We start from the raw sequence: 17,399 nt of genomic DNA, 5'->3' as shown, positions 1-17,399 counted from the left end.
CCCTCCCCCTTTTCTGATGAAGGGTCTAGGCCCGAAACGTCAGCCTCTCTGCTCCTATGATGCTGCTTGGCCTGTTGTGTTCATCCAGCCCTGCACCTTGTTGTCTCGGATTCTCCAGCATCTGCAGTTCCTACTATCTCAGAAGTATGGATATTTGCTGATGATTGCACAATGTTCAGCTCCATTCACAACTCCTCAGGTACAAAAACAGAGAATGAGCACCTGGACAAGATCCAGGCTTGGGCTGACAAGTGACAAGTGACAAGCAATATTTTTACCACACAGGGTCAGGCTGTGACCATCTCACAGAAGAATCTAACCATCGCTCTTCGACGTTCAATGGCATTACCAACACTGAAACATCCCTGTCAACATCCTGGGGTTAACATTAACCAGAATACAAAGTGGACCAGCTGTAGAAGCACTTTGCTACAAGAGAAGGACAGATACTAGGAATTCTTCAATGAATAACTCACCTCCTGTGTCCCCAATGCCAGTTGTACACTATCCATAAGGCACAAGTCAGAAGTTTGATGAAATATTCTCCAGTTGATGCAACTCCAACAGTTATGAATCTCTACAGCATCCAGGACAGAAAAAAAGTTCATTTGTTTGGCACCCACATGACCACCTTCACCGCCAATGTATTGAAATGACAGTGTGTACTATCTCAAAGATGCACTGTAACAACTCACTAGGATTCCTTTGGTTGCACCTTCCAAAACCAAAATCTCTATCAGCTAGAAGGCAGCCAATGGAAGGGAACATCACCATTTGAAAGTTTGCCTCTGAGCTGCACATCATTCCGACTTGAAAATATAGCACCACTTCCTCATTTGTCACTTCATCAAAATCCTGAAACTTGCTTCCAAATAGTACTGTGGGTTTCCCTAAATGACAAGAACTACAGTGTTTTAAAAACCGGTTGACCACTATCTTTCCTAGGTTAATTAAGAATGAGCAATAAGTTTTGGTCTAGCCAGCGATACCCCCACCCCTTGAATAAATATTATTAAAAATTAAATTACCAAAGGCATATGTTGTTCCCACTATGGGTATGCAATTCCTGGTATTCATTATGTTGGTGTTCACGAACAATTGGTACTTTGTAAAACAAAACTGAATTTAGTTTCAGTCCCAACAATAATTTTTAAGTGTTTTTAGCATACAAAAATGTCCTTAACTGTCTCATGGATGTCTAATCACACAAGCACTGATCCTGAGCTAAGATGGTGACTAAAATTTTGGTCAGAGGCATTTTTTTTAGGGATGGGGTTAAAAAGAGTTTGAACAGTTGGATTTATAAAGGGAACACAAAAATATGTCTTAGAATGAAACTCCAGTCCTATTGAACAAACAGCACATGTAACTTAAAAATTGTTCATACTTGACCTCTTAAACACTTCATGAACTTCTTATTGAGAAAGCAGACACTCTCCCAAAATAAAAGATAATTGCTTGAAATTCTGTCCCAGCAAGTGCAGTGATTTGCACCACATGATATAATAGCAGCTTTTCACACTAAGTCTTTGTACTCAGTCCAATATTATATATAATTGCAGCCTTAAACATGCCGAGTGAAAGAAAACAGACTTCTCTGTCTCTTGCACTAAGGAATAGAGACAAGTGACTGTAAAGAAGTAGACCGTGTTCAAAAAAATCAGTGCCACTGACCGAAGTGCAACAAATTTATGCCTTTTATGTAATGATTAAATATTTTTGACAATACAGAGCTAACTTATACATCACATCAATGAACAATTTTTTCTGTTTCTCCACTTAGTATTGTGTAGTTTGTTGCTAATGCAAAGGTTACAAGATTTACGTTTTAAAGCATTATTTAGTTCAGGGGAAAATGTTATAACGAAGAAAGTCAGGTGATTGGTCATGAGTTTTGCTCCACAACAATTCTAGGTGGTTCAGTTACTATAGGGACAGGGATGCTTAAGCTGGAGGAAGGGACAAAATGTTCTGAAAACCTGGACTGAATATGGATTGACTTTTGTCTTTTCATTCTCTAAGTTTCTCCACAGAAAAGGAGAGGAAAAGAGGTCTCAGAGGAAAATGAAAGCTGAAGGTGCTATGGTCAGCACAGAGAATAAGGCTGCAAGTTCTCTGAAAGGTAACAGGCAGAGATGTAGGGAGAAAGATAATCTCCAATCAAACAGATACATCATGCAGCAACCAAACCAATCCAAAAGATTCATCCTAGTGTAGCAAAGGTGGAAGGAATCAACAGAGTGGGCTTTGCTCTTGATATTCAGTTTTGAACTTCTCTGGAAACTGAGAGAGACACCTTTAGGTGGTCACTCAACCTTATTATGTAATGAAACGAAAAAAGGCAAAGCCATAGGAAACCAGGAGCAATGCTGGACTGGTTCTTGTAAAACTTAATTCTCTGGGGAGACCAGGACACAAATAATAATCACTGTATTTGGGTTTTCGGTGATGTTGAAATCTTAAAGAGGGGATATGTTTTATGTAAAGTAGGATATTAGGTACTTACCAGAAAATGTTTTACTGATGCTGCTTTTAGTTGTTACAGTAAAGGTCTTAAAACATCAAGGAATTATTTGACAAATGTTCAAGTTGGTCACTAGGAATTCAAATCTTTTGCTTAAAGTTATCAGCCTTTGTGGTAATTGTAACATTTTATTGAACTGCTTAGAAAAACATAGTTATGTCAGTAATGTCAATGTGTTTATATTAGTATTATAATGCTTATTCTAAATAGGTCCTGATTGCTAACTTCTCCTTTGTTTCTGTCAAATCTATCTATTTTGAGGCATTTTCAGGATGGCAACCTGGAACTAGTGAAGTCCCACAGCATCAGTGCTCAGGCCACTATTATTTGCAATATATACGAAAGACTAAGAAGATGGAAGTGAACTTGCTATTGCCAAGTTTGCAGATGACATAAAATAGGTTGAAATTCAAGTAGTGAGGATGATACAAAAGGCCTACAGAGAGACATAGACAGTTATGTGAGTGGGCAAACATTGGTGAAATAGATGTGTTAATATGATGTGAGAAAATGTGAGGTTATGCAGTTTGGCAGGAAGACTAGAACAGCTTTTTTTAAAACAGGGAAAGACTACAGAAAGCTGCAACTTAGGGGGTTTTGAGGGTCCTCATGCTTGAGTCGCAAAAAACTAGCATAAAATTTAAGCAGGTAATAGAAAATTCAAATGAAATTTTGGCCTTTATTTCAAAAGGAATGGCATACAAAAATATGGATGTCTTGTTAAAACCATATGAGGCATTAGTCAGACCATGCCTGGAATACTGTGAACCGTTTTGGACTGCTTATCTAAGGTAAGATATACAGACATTCGAAGCAGTCCAGAGAAGGTTCACTCAGTTAATCCCAGATGTGGAGGGATTTTCTTATGAGGAGTGGTTGAGTAGGTTTAGCATATACTCACTGGAGTTTAGAAGAATGAGAGAAGATCATAGAGTCATAGAGTACAGAACAGGCCCTTCAGCCCAATGAGTCTGTACTGCCAAAACTACTCCAAGTCTATACCAGTCCAGTACTTGAGCCATAACCTTGAATGTTATGACATTCCAAGTGCTAGTCCATGTACTTTTTAAGTATGAGGTTATGAGGTTTTCTGCCTCAACTACTCTCCCAGGCAGAGCATTCCAAACCCTCAACACCCTTTAGGTAAAAACAATTTTCCTCAAATTCTCTCTCAAGCTCCTGCCTTCCACCTAAATGTGCGCTTCCTTCTTACTGACCCTTGAACTGAGAGGAATAGCTGCTTTCTGTTAACAGATGCTGCCAAACCTGCTGAGTTTCTCCAGCAATTTCTGTTTTTGTTTCCGATTTCCAGCCTCTGTTTTCCTTTGTTTTTTAATTTCCATCCACCCTGTGCGTGCCCCTCCAAATCTCATATACTTCAATCAGGTCCCCCCCTCAACCTCCTCTGCTCCAAAGAAAACAACGTGAGCTTATCCAGCCTCTCTTCATAGCTAAAGCACTCCATACCGTACAGAAGACAGCCTTCAGCCCAATCGTTTGTACTGCCAAAACTACTCTAAATTTAGAGTCGTCAACTTTCCAGAACTAGTGACACACAACACATTGGAGGTCATTGTCAATGTGAAGGTGGGACTTCGTCTCCACAAGGACTGTGCAGTGGTCACTTTTATCGATACAGTCATGGACAGATGCATCTGCAGCCGGCAGATTGGTAAGGATGAGGTCAAGAATGTTTTTCACTCTTGTTGGTTCCCTCACCACCTGCCACAAACGTAGTCAAGCAGCTATGGCCCTTAGGACCCAACCAGCTCGATCAGTAGTACTGCTGCCGAGCCACTCGGTGGTGGGCATTGATATCCCCCACCGAGTGTACATTTTCTGCCCTTACTATCCTCAGTGCTTCCTCCAAGTGCTGCTCAACCTGGACAAGAATCAATTTATCAGCCAAGGGAGGACAGTACATGGTGATCAGCAGGAGGTTTACTTGCTCATGTTTAACCTGAAGCCATGAGACTTCATGGGGTCCAGAAACAATGTTCAGGACTCGCAGGACAACTCCCTTCCGACTATATACCACTGTGCCACCACCTCTGCTGGGTCTGTCCTGCTGGTGGGACAGGACATACCGAGGGGTGGTGATGGTGGTGTCTGGGACATTGTCTGTAAGGTATGATTCCGTGAGTATAACTACGTCAGGCTGTTGCTTGACTAGTCTGTGAGACAGCTCTCCGACTTTTGGCACGAGCCCCCAGATGTTAGTGAGGAGGATTTTATAGGGTCAGCAGGGTTATTTCTGCCATGGTTTTCCAGTGCCTAGGTCAATGACAGGTGATCTGTCCACTTTCATTTCTTTGAGACTTTGGAGCAATTGGTATAACCAAGTGGCTTGTTAGACCACTTCAGAGGGCAATTGAGAGTCAATCACATTGCTGTGACTCTGGAGTCATATGTAGGCCAGACCAGGTGTAGATGGCAGATTTCCTTCCCTGAAGGACATTAGTAGACCAATGTCCTACCAATCATTGAGTACTACCTTGTCTTGCTATGAGGAAAGTGAATGTTCTATAGTCAAGTTGAGGGATAACACGAAAATAGGCAGAAAAGCAAATGACGAAGATGACAAAGTGTCTCAATTGGGAATCTGAAATAAGTTCTGATAGGAGGGACCCAATGAAAAATGTTCACTTTTTTTTAAACTTGCCAGATGCTTGTGTCTACTTACAACATTTTCTGTTTTAATTTGAATAAGTAGCTGGATAATTTGGATTTCTCATATTTGGCCTCAGTTCTCACATGTCACAAATGATAATCTCATGCTAGGATTCAGTCTATTCTATCAGATTTTGATTATTCAGTATGTAAACTGATCTCAAATTGATCATTCTCTGTACCACTGAATAATTTAGAAAGTCTTTTAAGAACATATTTTGAAGCCAACAATTCCGTATTTATAATTGTAACTATTTAGAACTATTTTTCAATTTTGATATGATGAAAAGTAAACGCAGTGCTAAACAATGCTAATGATATTAACATAGTTTAATGTTAAATTATCAGTGTGCTTCCTTGGTTAGAAACACTAGCTCACTGGCATCCAAGACAGTCTCAGTCAGCTAATTTGCAGCAATGGTCCACCTTTTGTAGTACATACAGCTGTAGATTTCTGACCTTCTAAATCCAACCATGAAGAATTGACTAGGACCAGAACTGCTCCTATGTGCAGTTACCATGCCTGGAGGCAAAAAGTGCAAATCAACAACAATCTGCTGCTTTTACTTCACACCAAGACTGATGACGCATCATTATGGAGGCTATAGCTACAACTCAGTTTCTGTTATACCAGCACAAGTAATAAGATGGTCTGCTCTACAAAGTCCAAGCCAGCTTCAAAGCAGCATCAGAGCTACAAGATAAACAGGGCTGTATTCTATGTAGTTGCCTTTTTCTACATCAACCTGATAATGACCGTATGTCAACCCCAGCAGGACAACTTCATTCATGAGCTCTTAAAACTAAACACTGCCAAATTAGAAGACAAATTGCTGCTCTTCTGAAATTCCAGCATCAAGTTGCCATGGTACCACTGACTATTTGGAAACATCAGTTAGTTCAACATCACTTTCTAATGGCTTTCAGACATAGTGTTAAGTGCTGTACACACAGTGATCACTAATCGACGTACCATTTGACTTGTGTCACTCCAATGCGATGGTGTGCTGTTCTTTCTTCAAAGTTGTCTATGAAAGTCTTTGTTCAAAATATGAATTACTCTCCCTGCAATCAGGTTACAAAGTGATGAGGCTGCCTTAATGGCATGGCCGTTGTAAATCTGTTTCTTCAAGGCCTTGGCCACAACAACAAAGATGCTCACTCCCTGCCAGATTGGACTCAGCTTTGATTACACTGAACAGAGCCAAAGATGTCAATACTGCATGTGTGAGCGTAATGAAATGACAAGTTTAAGGTACTGGGTGCCAATCTGGATTAAATTCGCACATAAATTGAGTCAAAATTTAAATTTGACAATGGCACATCAAAATGATATTTAAAATTAAATTAAACACAAAACAGACTATCACTGACATCCAAAATTGCTTGCAATATAATGTACTAACTGATAAAATACAAACTACATTAAACTTTATGCTTTGAACAATGAATTGCCATCCTTGTTTTGTAAATATAAAAGTTTGTCCTTGTACAATGCTTCAGCACTTTTGAATAGAAATTCCCAATTTAATTTGAACCAGTTAAGGAAATGTACCGAAGAATTAACCTTGCTCTATGAAGGGTGCCATGTACTGAGGAGAACTAAAGGCCCAATTTTAACCTGCATCAGGAATTGGGAAGGTGGTGGGTGAGAAGTAAATGTAATTGTTTAAGAAATCAGGCATCCTCCCTCATTTTTAAAGTACAATTGGTGGCTAGCTGGAATTGCTGTCAAGCAGACTTGAAGTTTTACTGAAAGCTGCAGATAATAGAATCCCTACTGTGTGGAAGCAGGCCATTGGCCCATCAAGTCCACACTGACCCTCCGAAGACCATTCCACTGAGAGCCACCCACTACCCTATCACTGCATTTCCCACCCTAGACACCATGGGCAATCTAGCATGACCAATCCACCTAACCTCCACATCTTTAGACTGGAGGAGGAAACCGGAGCACCCGGAGGAAACCCACGCAGACATGGGGAGAATGTGCAAACTCCACACAGACAGTTGCCCAAGGGTGGAATCGAACCCTGGTCCCAGGTGCTGAGAGGTAGCAGTGCTAACCACAGAGCCACCATGCCACCCCAACATCTTTTCTAGTTTCTATGTGTTTGGAACTAGTCATTATGATTTAGCAGATAATGTTACATTGATTTCACCAAGCTACATGACAGCCAAATAGCACTAATGCCCAAGCTGAGGCCGTGCCTAACATGATGACTGAAATGGCCACCAGTGAGTCAGCAACAATAGACTGTAGGAACAAAAACAAAGTTGCTGGAAAAGCTCAGCAGGTTTGGCAGCATCTGTGAAGAAAAAAATCAGAGTTAAAGTTTCATTCTGAGGAAGGGTCACTGGACCCGAAACGTTAACTCTGATTTTTTCTTCACAGGTGCTGCCAGACCTGCTGAGCTTTTCCAGCAACGTTGTTTTTGTTCCTGATTTACAGATCCGCAGTTCTTTCAGTTTTAACAATAGATTGTACTTGCATTGTACCTTCAACACAGTCAAACACTGCAATCTTTTACAGGGAGTATTATCAGCAAAACTGGACACTGAGCCATGTCATAGGACAGATGATCAAAAACTTGTTGGTGGAGAGACTTCTTCTCAGTATTAAATGAGAAGCCATGCGTCCTAGTTCTGTACACCCCCAGCACCTCCCACATTGTGGAGAGATATCCTTTCAGTGTCCACCCTGTCAAACTTTCTCAGAATGTTTCAGTTAGATCACTGTTATTCTTCTAAAGTTGAATGAGTGTAGTCCAAACCTGTTCAACATTACCCAAAAGGTAACCCCTCCATCTCAGGATGCAACCCAGCAAACCTCAGAAATAAAACAAAGAATTGCAGATGCTGGAAATCTGAGACAAACCCAGAAAGGCCTGGAGAAATTCAGCAGGTCTGACAGCAACTGTAGAGACATAGACAGAGTTAACGTTTCAAGTGCAGTAACCCTTCATCAAAACATACAAGGAGTCATTGGTCTTCCTCTTCACAGATGCTGCCAGACCTGCTGACTTTCTGTTGTGTTGGGCTTAAAAATGGTCTGGTTTGAAGATAAAATTAAGGGTTAACCATTAAGGGTTAATTGTTCATGGCAATAAGCAACTGAAGCAAGGTGGAAAAATAGTGAACATAGGGCCAGTGCGTACAAACCACGCCTGTTTTGGCTGGGAGGTAACTGCATAACCTGGATTGTCCATGGGAACCATTTCTTTGTGCAGTTAACACAGAACCACCTGAAATGTTTTCAACTTATTTTCTGAACAATGCAATGTCTGGAACAGAACTAAAATAATTACAGACTGGAGATTCAGCCATTAATCTTAGTATTAGTAACAGGGACTTTGCCCCACTCATCAGACTTTGCACAATCAGGAGACTGGTGCATGGAATCAGAGATACAACTCAGAAAGCCACTGACGCCAAAGTCTCTGGTGAATGGAAGGCAGTGTGCGTCACACTTATTTGTGTGTATATACAAAATGTATACCTTGGAGGTTAAGCTCATTGATTCACTCATTAGTTTGCATATGTCTCTAATATATATTAAGGAGATTAAGCTAATAAACTACTTTTTGTTTAAGTACACATGCCTTTCTGTATTCTTTTTGATCAGACCTTAAAGAACCCATTAGGCACTTTCAGCCTAATGTTTCTCAAGCACTTTGTTTTTGAACCTTTTCTAAGCTGCCTTGAATGCAAGTTAAATGCGCCAAAGATGATTATGCTCGTAGCTAATCCTGTTCTCACATTCAATTTGCTATCTTTATAAAACATCCCAAGATCTATAAGCTGCAAATCTTTCCAAAATGTATCTTTTGCTTTACCAATAATCCCTCATTTGCAAACTTACACTTCTGCTTTTCTTTATTCTTATCCAAGCCATGTCGTTGTGCCAGAGTATAATGTGGATGAAGAGACCGATAGATATGGGCACTGTGCATTCTTTTGAGGTGAGGTCTGGTGGAACACAGGGCATGAATGACCTGCAGTCATGGCAAGGTGAAACACCTGCAGAGTTATCAGGTCACCATTTGGCAAGGTCACATACATATTGCGCTCCAGCAGAATTATTTTGCTGAAGGAGCACAGAAGAAAGCTGGTTGGTAAGCACTGAGAAATATCAGCATATTGACAGGCTGGCCAGCAATTATTGGCAAAGAGCAATGAAAAAATGTACCAACGTTGGCAAAGCCTCAAACTCATCCTTTCCGGTGTGGAACTGGCAATCAACTCCATTTCTATACTTATGGACCTACCAATCATGCATCAACTGATGACTGATCTCTCAGTTTTCTGTTGCAGCACACACAGAAAGCACCCAATTTTGTTCCCAAACACACGTAGGTTGTAGCCATCACTGGCTACATTTATTGTTCATCCCTAGTTGCTCTGGAGAAGTTGGTAAGGAACTGTCTTCTTGAACTGCTGCAGCCTTTGTGGTGTAGGGACACCCACAGTGTTGTTAGAGAGGGAGCTCCAGGACTTTGATCCAACAACACTGAAGAAATGGCAATACCTTTCTATGTAAGGATAGTGAGGGGTTTGAAAGAGAACTAGCAGGTGGTAGTGCTCTGATGTATCTTGATCTTCCCAGTCAGTGGTCTCCAACTATTTTCAGCACAAAATCACTCTTCGAATTACATGCAATCCAGAATCTTTTCCAAAGAAAATATAGAATAAACAGGTTATTTTTAGTGCTATATCAATTTAAAATCAAGTGCATATAATTATTCATTTTGTCCTCTATCCACCAAGGCTCATTTTGATGCCTGTAACTGCACATTATCTGCCACTGCATTGAAGTTTGGGTTGTAATTTAAGGCAGCTAGTTGGATACAGTCCATAAAATAGAAATCTGAGATGGATGCAATACCTGGACTTGATTATCTTCAGCTGGGAGAATGCCATCTCACAGAGGTATGAGCAGTCAAAGTAAGTTTTCACTTTAAAAGCACAGGATGACAGGACTTATTCAGTTAATGGTAAGGCCTGGGTAGTGTTGTCAAACAGAAAAACCTAGGGATTCAGGTACATAGTTCCTTGAAAGTTGCATCACAGATACAGTGGTTAAAAAGGCGTTTAACGTGCTTGCCTTTATTGCTCAGACCATTGGGTATAGGAGTCGGGACGTCATGTTGAGGTTGCACAGGACGTTGGTGAGGCCACTTTTGGAGTATTATGTACAGTTCTGATCCTTCTGCTATAGGAAGGATACTGTTAAATTGGAAAGGGTTCAGAAAAGATTTACCAAGATGTTGCCAGAACTGGAGGAATTGAGTTATAAAAATAGGCTGGATAGGTTGGAACTTTTTTCAATGGAGGGTTGGAGGTTGAGGGGTGACATAATAGGCATTTATAAAATCATGAGTGACATAGAAAAGGTGAATAGCAAAGGTTTTTTCTGTAGGGGGAGTGAGTTCAAAAATAGGAGCGTATATTTTTAAGGTGAGAACAGAAAGATTTAAAAAGGACCTGAGGGGCAACATTTTTACACAGAGGGTGGTTTGTACACGGAATGAGCTGCCAAAGGAAATGGTAGATGCAGGTACAGTCACAACATTTAAAAGACATTTGGACAGGTACATGTATAGGAAAGATTTAGAGGGTTATGGGCCAAACACAGGCAAGTGGGACCTGTTTAGTTTGGAAAACTTGATTGGCATGGACAAGTGGACTGAAGGGTCTGTTTCGATGTTTATTGGCTCTACAACTCGATGACAGGGTTTGTTTTGCAGATTGAGTCCCCCACAAATCACTGTCTCTTGATGACTTTCAGCCAAATATCATTTTACGTCATAATTATTTCCATATCAACTCCACTGCTTTGTAAATCAAAAACATGAGTTTCAGTGACTTCTCTTATACTGGCACAGATGACGGACTGTGAAAAACTGAAGCTACTGCCTGTTTGAACCTGGAAAAAACTCAGCACCAAGAAATTCAAGGCCATATTCAGTATTCCGGCCATTGGCAATGCCACGGACAACTTGCTCCAAGTCCACAGGTCTGCCTGCAGTGGGTGGCAGATTTCAATGAATACCATCTTTGTCAAATGGAGAATGTCCTTCAGAAAAATCCAAGTTGATATATTCTCCTGCTGGTAGCCCTTAGCTCCTCCATCTTTGAGAAGGTTGTCCTCCTCTGAGTCACCTCTGCTCATTTTCCCTGTCACCCTATGGACCAAGGGGGATATAAGCAGAATTCAAAGAAGTGACAAGGCCTTCGTTACATGTCACACCATTGCCTGCAGTGTTCAATTTTAAGCATCAGTACAATCACAGCAGCCAGCAGAAATCAATCAGAAATAAACCTGAAAATGGTTGACAATCCCTTTAAATAGTGCTGGTGGGAGTCCTTCCTGCTGCTGCACACACATTCAGATGACTGAGCTAAGAGACGGCATTAGCTGGAGGACAAAAGTAGGACAAGTAGAATCCAATCAGAGTTATACAGTGACATCACAGTTTGCCGATGCAGCTTAGCTCAAGTGTGCTTCTGCACAAACATATATCCAACACAGCATCACGCAGCCAGCACCAGCGTCTGTGTGCACAGTGCAAACATTAATTTTTACATAAATAAGTACCCACAGTTACAAAAATGCAGGCACTTCACAATTAAATTCTTGGCTGCACTTTTTAAATGGTATAAGCATCTGAGAAATTACATGTAATGACGAGCAGTTTTCACTCAGCCACCCTGATTTTAGCTGAATTTTTAAAACAAAGTGATATCTGCAATAAATTTTTTCTTAATTTGCAAGTAAATTAACAATTTTGAGCCTCCCATTCAAATTCTCTTGTGCATCTAGTTATTTAGAGTCACCAGAGAAGAAATTTCTGAGCCTAGCTCAATCGGGCACAAAGAGTGATTATTGCACCCAAGCTGATAGGCCAGAGGAAAATCATTCTCATGCTTTCATCAGACAGCTCATTGCAAAGGAGGACTCTGTCATAGGTGGCTGGAAGGCTAGCAGGAGTCCCCCTGCAACTGTTAAACCTCAGAGTCAGGTGTGAAAGACAAATGAACCTATCCATATCTTAGAGATAGTAGGAACTGCCGATGCTGGAGAATCTGAGATAACAAGGTGTAGAGCTGGATGAACACAGCAGGCCAAGCAGCATCAGAGGAGCAGGAAAGCTGACGTCTCGGACCTGGACCCTTCTTCAGAAATCGGTCCAGACCCGAAATGTCAGCTTTCCTGCTCCTCTGATGTTGCTTGGCCTGCTGTGTTCATCCAGCTCTACACCTTGTTATCTCTATCCATATCTTACGAGCTTTTATTGACAGATAAACACAAAGAACACCACATACCTCTAACTCCTCTTTCGGCCTGCTCTGTTACATATTCTTTTAATCAATCTGTTTAGACACATTATGACACACTTCCATGGACATCACATCCTGAGGCAGGATCTTCTGAACCGGACCTTCTAGCCCAGAGGTAAGACATTACCATTACCACTACCACTTTCACACTACCACTGCATCAGGAAGACCCTCTTGCCCCGTATGTTTATGAGCACAGTTTAGTTCCCAGGTATTACCCATCACCTGAAGAAAAGATGTGCAAGGGCTCTTGTGGCACAGTGCTTGTCTCTCTACCTTTGAACCAGGATGCCTGACTTCAAATCCCACATGCTCCAGAGGTATGTAATAATGTTGATGAGAAAATATTAGAAAAAACTCTTATAGTGCAGTAATAGTGTGCTGACCTCAGGGCCAGAAGGCCTGAGTTCAAGTCTCACTTGCTCTACAGGTATAATAACATCTCTGAACAGATTGATTAGAAAATATTGATGCAACTAACAGTAGGACTCTAGTGGCACAGCACCCTACCTCTGAGCTAGGAGGCCTGGGTTCAAGTCCCGTACACTGCTTGTACTTTTTTGATCTTTCTGTTTTGTCAAAGGTGCTGCCACATCACTGTCAATTTCCTAATGATTACTCATGAACTTATGAACCAGGCAAGGTGAGTCACAATTTTTCATCTATTTTTCAGAATTAACTGTTCTGACTCACTAAAATGAATCTTCTTTTCTCATTCTGACTTCATAAATTATGAATAATCTCCATTAAACTTTAACATATCCATGCCAATCAGTTGTGTTTCCATGTTTTCCTTCATTAACATTTATCATTTTTTTGCAGCAATTCCTGAATAAATATTCAGTGCATTGCATTTTAACTAAAAGCAACAGTGTGGAAAATTATCAGTTAAGAGTTATTATATCCAAAATGTATTAAGGTTTAAGCTGATTAGTATTTCATAACATCATATTACAGGGTCCCTGATGATAACTGCACTGACAGATTTTGGAGAACTGTAATGGTAATGATCACCACACAAATGGCAAAAGTGAAGTGGAGATTTGCCAACTCTCAGTTAACTAATCAATGGAAATTATCAATAATGTTAGCTGAGAGCAAGCAACAAAACAATTAGTTTCCACAGGGGTCACTCATTTTTTATTAAATGCATATACACCAGTTGTCCCCTTTAAACTATATTCTCAACTGAAAAAAAATGTTAGTCACAATAATAAGCAATGAATCATATTCTTTCAGGTTTGAATTTGTAATTTCAGCATTTAAGTCCCTTTACCCATGCTCCCACCACCTTTTTATCTTCCTCCAAACACAATTAACAGCTTAGTCAAAGTGAAAGCACAGTTACAAGCTTCATCAAGATGGTTTACAGGATTGAATATGCTTGAAAGGATTATAGCTTTAATAATCATGTGGATGGATAAGGCTAATTAGAGGATCTTCGATGGCCCACATAATTTACCTCACAAAGGCCTGACGCTGCTCAATGGAGTTTTATATTTATTCTTATGAAACATCTAGCAGATGTAGGGTCTAAACTCTTCTGACATGAGGTACATTTTAGGAATTAATATTTTCTGCAGGTAATTGTGACTGCCAACTAAAACCACTTCCCATTAACAGCATTGAATAATAAACACAAGTACCAGACTGGTTAACAAAAGTGGGAAATATTTCTACGCAGAATTTTTAAGAAGGTGACCACCACCAACTGAAAAATATTTTATAAAATGGAAACAATCTGTGCTCAATGACCTAGCTATGAGGCCTGTGTTAAAAATGGAAAGAGAAGAAGTCAATCCCCTCCATCAATTCTTTTCGTGGCTACAGAGCTTTTGACTGACATTAAACAAGAAAGGTACCAGATAGTCATCTGAACATCTTATTTTGGCAGTTATTGCTATAGGTGCAAAATATATCAGGCAGTAAATTAGAGTACTTGCAGTCAACATTATTCCCATTAACACTCTTTGAAAGCAAATTTGACTCCAGCTCATAAATATCGAAGACACATTGTCTGTCTACAATGAACTTACTTAGTATATTGCAAGCATTGGAAATGGTGCTACTGAACATTTGTTCGATGACAATTTTTGCCTTTTACTTTATAGAGCACTTTCTAATTCCTAATTGAAAAAATTTCGAAATAATAAGCAACTCAACCAACATCTGCAGAAAGAAAAAGTAGGTTAGCATTTTGAATCTTCTTCAGTTCTCAGAATTTAATCACATATTAACACGTCCTTTTGCTTTCTGGATGCTCGACATATCAATTTTTGACTTAGATTTCTAGTATTTGCACCAGTTTTAAAGACAGCCACATAATCTGTGCTTGTGGTGATGGAATGTTACCACACACACCACTGAAAACACAAGTTCCTGATCACAATTGCGTTTTATTTCAGGAAGCCAGGTGATGTAACACAGAACAGGAGTCAACCTTTAAACATTTTTATAAGCATTTATTCATAAAGTTACACATTACAAGTTAAGTACCACCATAACCAATCACCAAAAGTGAGAAATATTCCTCCTTCAGTTTAGGGCATAACTGAATCCCATTAAATGTCCAGCCCCTACATTCAATAGAATCTATAATGAAAAAACAGTATTATCCAGGAGAGGTATTGAGTGGAATCTATGCATGCTTCCATGGGAAGCAAAGTAGAACTGGGAAAGAATCACCTAGCCATTTTTTTCTTCAACTGGGAACAAGCCAACAGCTGCACCCTAAGGTCTCAAAGAAAACTGACCGAAGCAAACCAAAAGAAAATTAGTCAGAAACGATATATGACCAATTTAAGAGATGAAAGCCAAAATTTTGTTGAAAGATATGGTGCAACCAGAATTGGGGTAGTTAGATTTTAATTCAATTTTACCATTTTTATACAATATTCACTGTAGCAATTAACAAGTTCAAGGAAGTCAATTTAAGTCTAATATGTGGCTGGAGAAGCTATTTTGTATTAACAACATGCATTAAGCAAATTATTGGATTGATTGATTGACCAATCATGAATAGATGGCTGTAAAAGTGATGAACCTTGATTCAGTTATAACCAACAAATCAATGTAAACAATAACTAAATTGGAAAGAGAGTTGTCATTTAAGTATTGTTAAGGGTATACATTTTAAGTTACAAGTTGAAGTGTAATTTCAGCTGAAACATATGAATACAAAGGTTTGGAACCCTAATAAGATCCACGAGATAGCGCTCAATGGGCATGCAAGACTCTATTAATGGATTGATTGATTTATTATTGTCATATGTACCAAGATACAGTGAAAAATGTTGTTTTGCATGCCATTCAGGCAGATTGTACCATACAAACTGCATCAGGGTTGCAGAATAGGGTGCAGAATAGTGTTACAGCTGCAGAGAACGTGCAGGCAGAGAGATCAACACTGACATTTGAGAGGTCCGTTCCAAAGTCTGATAACTGCAGGGAGTTCTTGAATCTGTTCGTACGTGTATTCAAACTTTTATATCTTCTGCCCAATAGAAGAGAGTATAACCAAGGTGGTAGGAGTCTTTAATTTGTTGGTTGCTTTCCCAAAGCAGCTGGAAGTATAGATGGAGTCAGTGGATGGAAAGCTGACTTGCGTGATGGTCTGGGCTGTGTTCACTACTCTCTGTAATTTCTTGCGGTCTGGGGAGATGCAGTGCCATACCACGTTGTGATGCATCCAGATAGGATGCTTTCTGTGGTGCATCTATGAAAATTGTAAGAGTCTTTATGGACATGCCGAATTTCCATGGCTTCCTGAGCAAGTAGAGACGTTGTTGTGCTTTCTCTGCTTTCATGTCGACGTGGGTGGACCAGGACAGATTGTTGGTGATCATCATTCCCAGGAACTTGACGTTCTCGACCATCTCCACCTCCACTCCATTGCTGCAGACAGAGGCGTGCCCTCCACTCAGCCTCCTGAAGTCAATGACCAGCTCCTTCGTTTTGCTGACGTTGATGGAGAGATTGTTGTCTCATCGTTGTTTGAGATCTGACGTATATCGATGGTATTGTCAGCAAACTTGTAAATGGGGTTGGGACAGAATTTTACCACTGTCATGAGTGAAATAGGAGTACAGTAGAGGGCAGAGTACACAGCCTTGCAGGGCACCAGTGTTGAGGAGGTGTTGTCACTTATTCTTACTTATTGCAGTCTATGGGTCAGGAAATCAAGGATCGAGTTACAGACAGGAGAACAGAGATATTTAAATCAGGCTAAGAAGAATAATGATTAACCTTCCTTGTATAATATCGGAAGTTGACATATTTGGTGTTTTGTAGAATATTCCTGCTAGCATGGATGAATGTAGCTCCAACAACTCTCAAGGAGCTCAACATCATCCAGAAAAAGCAACCCACTTGATTGGCACTGTATCTGCCACTCATATACAATGGCAACAGTAAGTACCATCTACATGATGTACTGCAGTAACTCACTCAGAATACTCTGACAGCAACTTCCAAACATGTATCCTCTAGCACTTAAAAGAAAAAGGGCAACAGACACACGACAACATCTGAAAGTTCCCATCCAAGTCAGACATCATTCTAACTTGGAACTACATCACCTTTCCTTCACTGTTGCTGTGTCAAAATCTTGGAACTTCCTTCCTAACAGCACTGTGCGGCTACCTCTATGGCAAGGATTACAGCAGTTCAAGAAAATAGCTCACTACCACAGTCTCCAAATCAATTAGCGGTGGGTAATATATACTAGTCTAGCCAGTGATGTTTGCATCCCGTGAATGAATATAAAATAATAATCTTATTGTATTTCTGTTAAAGATACGGAGGCCAGATTGTCTCAGGAGGGAAGACATAAGTGAAAGCCAACAAAATTTACTGAGCTAACAAG

At 40.1% G+C, this 17,399-nt stretch overlaps 1 protein-coding gene across 3 annotated transcripts in view; it reads right to left on the bottom strand.

Annotated features, from left to right (window-relative positions):
* Positions 1–17,399, bottom strand: part of atp2b2 (ATPase plasma membrane Ca2+ transporting 2) — a 627,627-nt gene that overhangs the window by 395,107 nt on the left and 215,121 nt on the right. Inside the window, exon 1 of one of the 3 annotated variants that reach the window (XM_048606378.1) lies at positions 6,168–6,232. The exons of the other annotated variants lie outside the window; for them this stretch is intronic. The gene's annotated coding sequence lies outside the window, so the exon portion shown is untranslated. Of the gene's footprint in view, positions 1–6,167; positions 6,233–17,399 lie in introns of those variants that run through there. 3 annotated transcript variants of the gene reach the window in all.

Source organism: Rhincodon typus, chromosome 16 (genome assembly GCF_021869965.1).
Source record: "Rhincodon typus isolate 14 chromosome 16, sRhiTyp1.1, whole genome shotgun sequence".
In the NCBI taxonomy this organism is placed as follows: Eukaryota; Metazoa; Chordata; class Chondrichthyes; order Orectolobiformes; family Rhincodontidae; genus Rhincodon; species Rhincodon typus.
The sequence above is the reverse complement of the archived record's forward strand: the minus strand, read 5'-3'. Positions and strand labels throughout refer to the sequence as shown.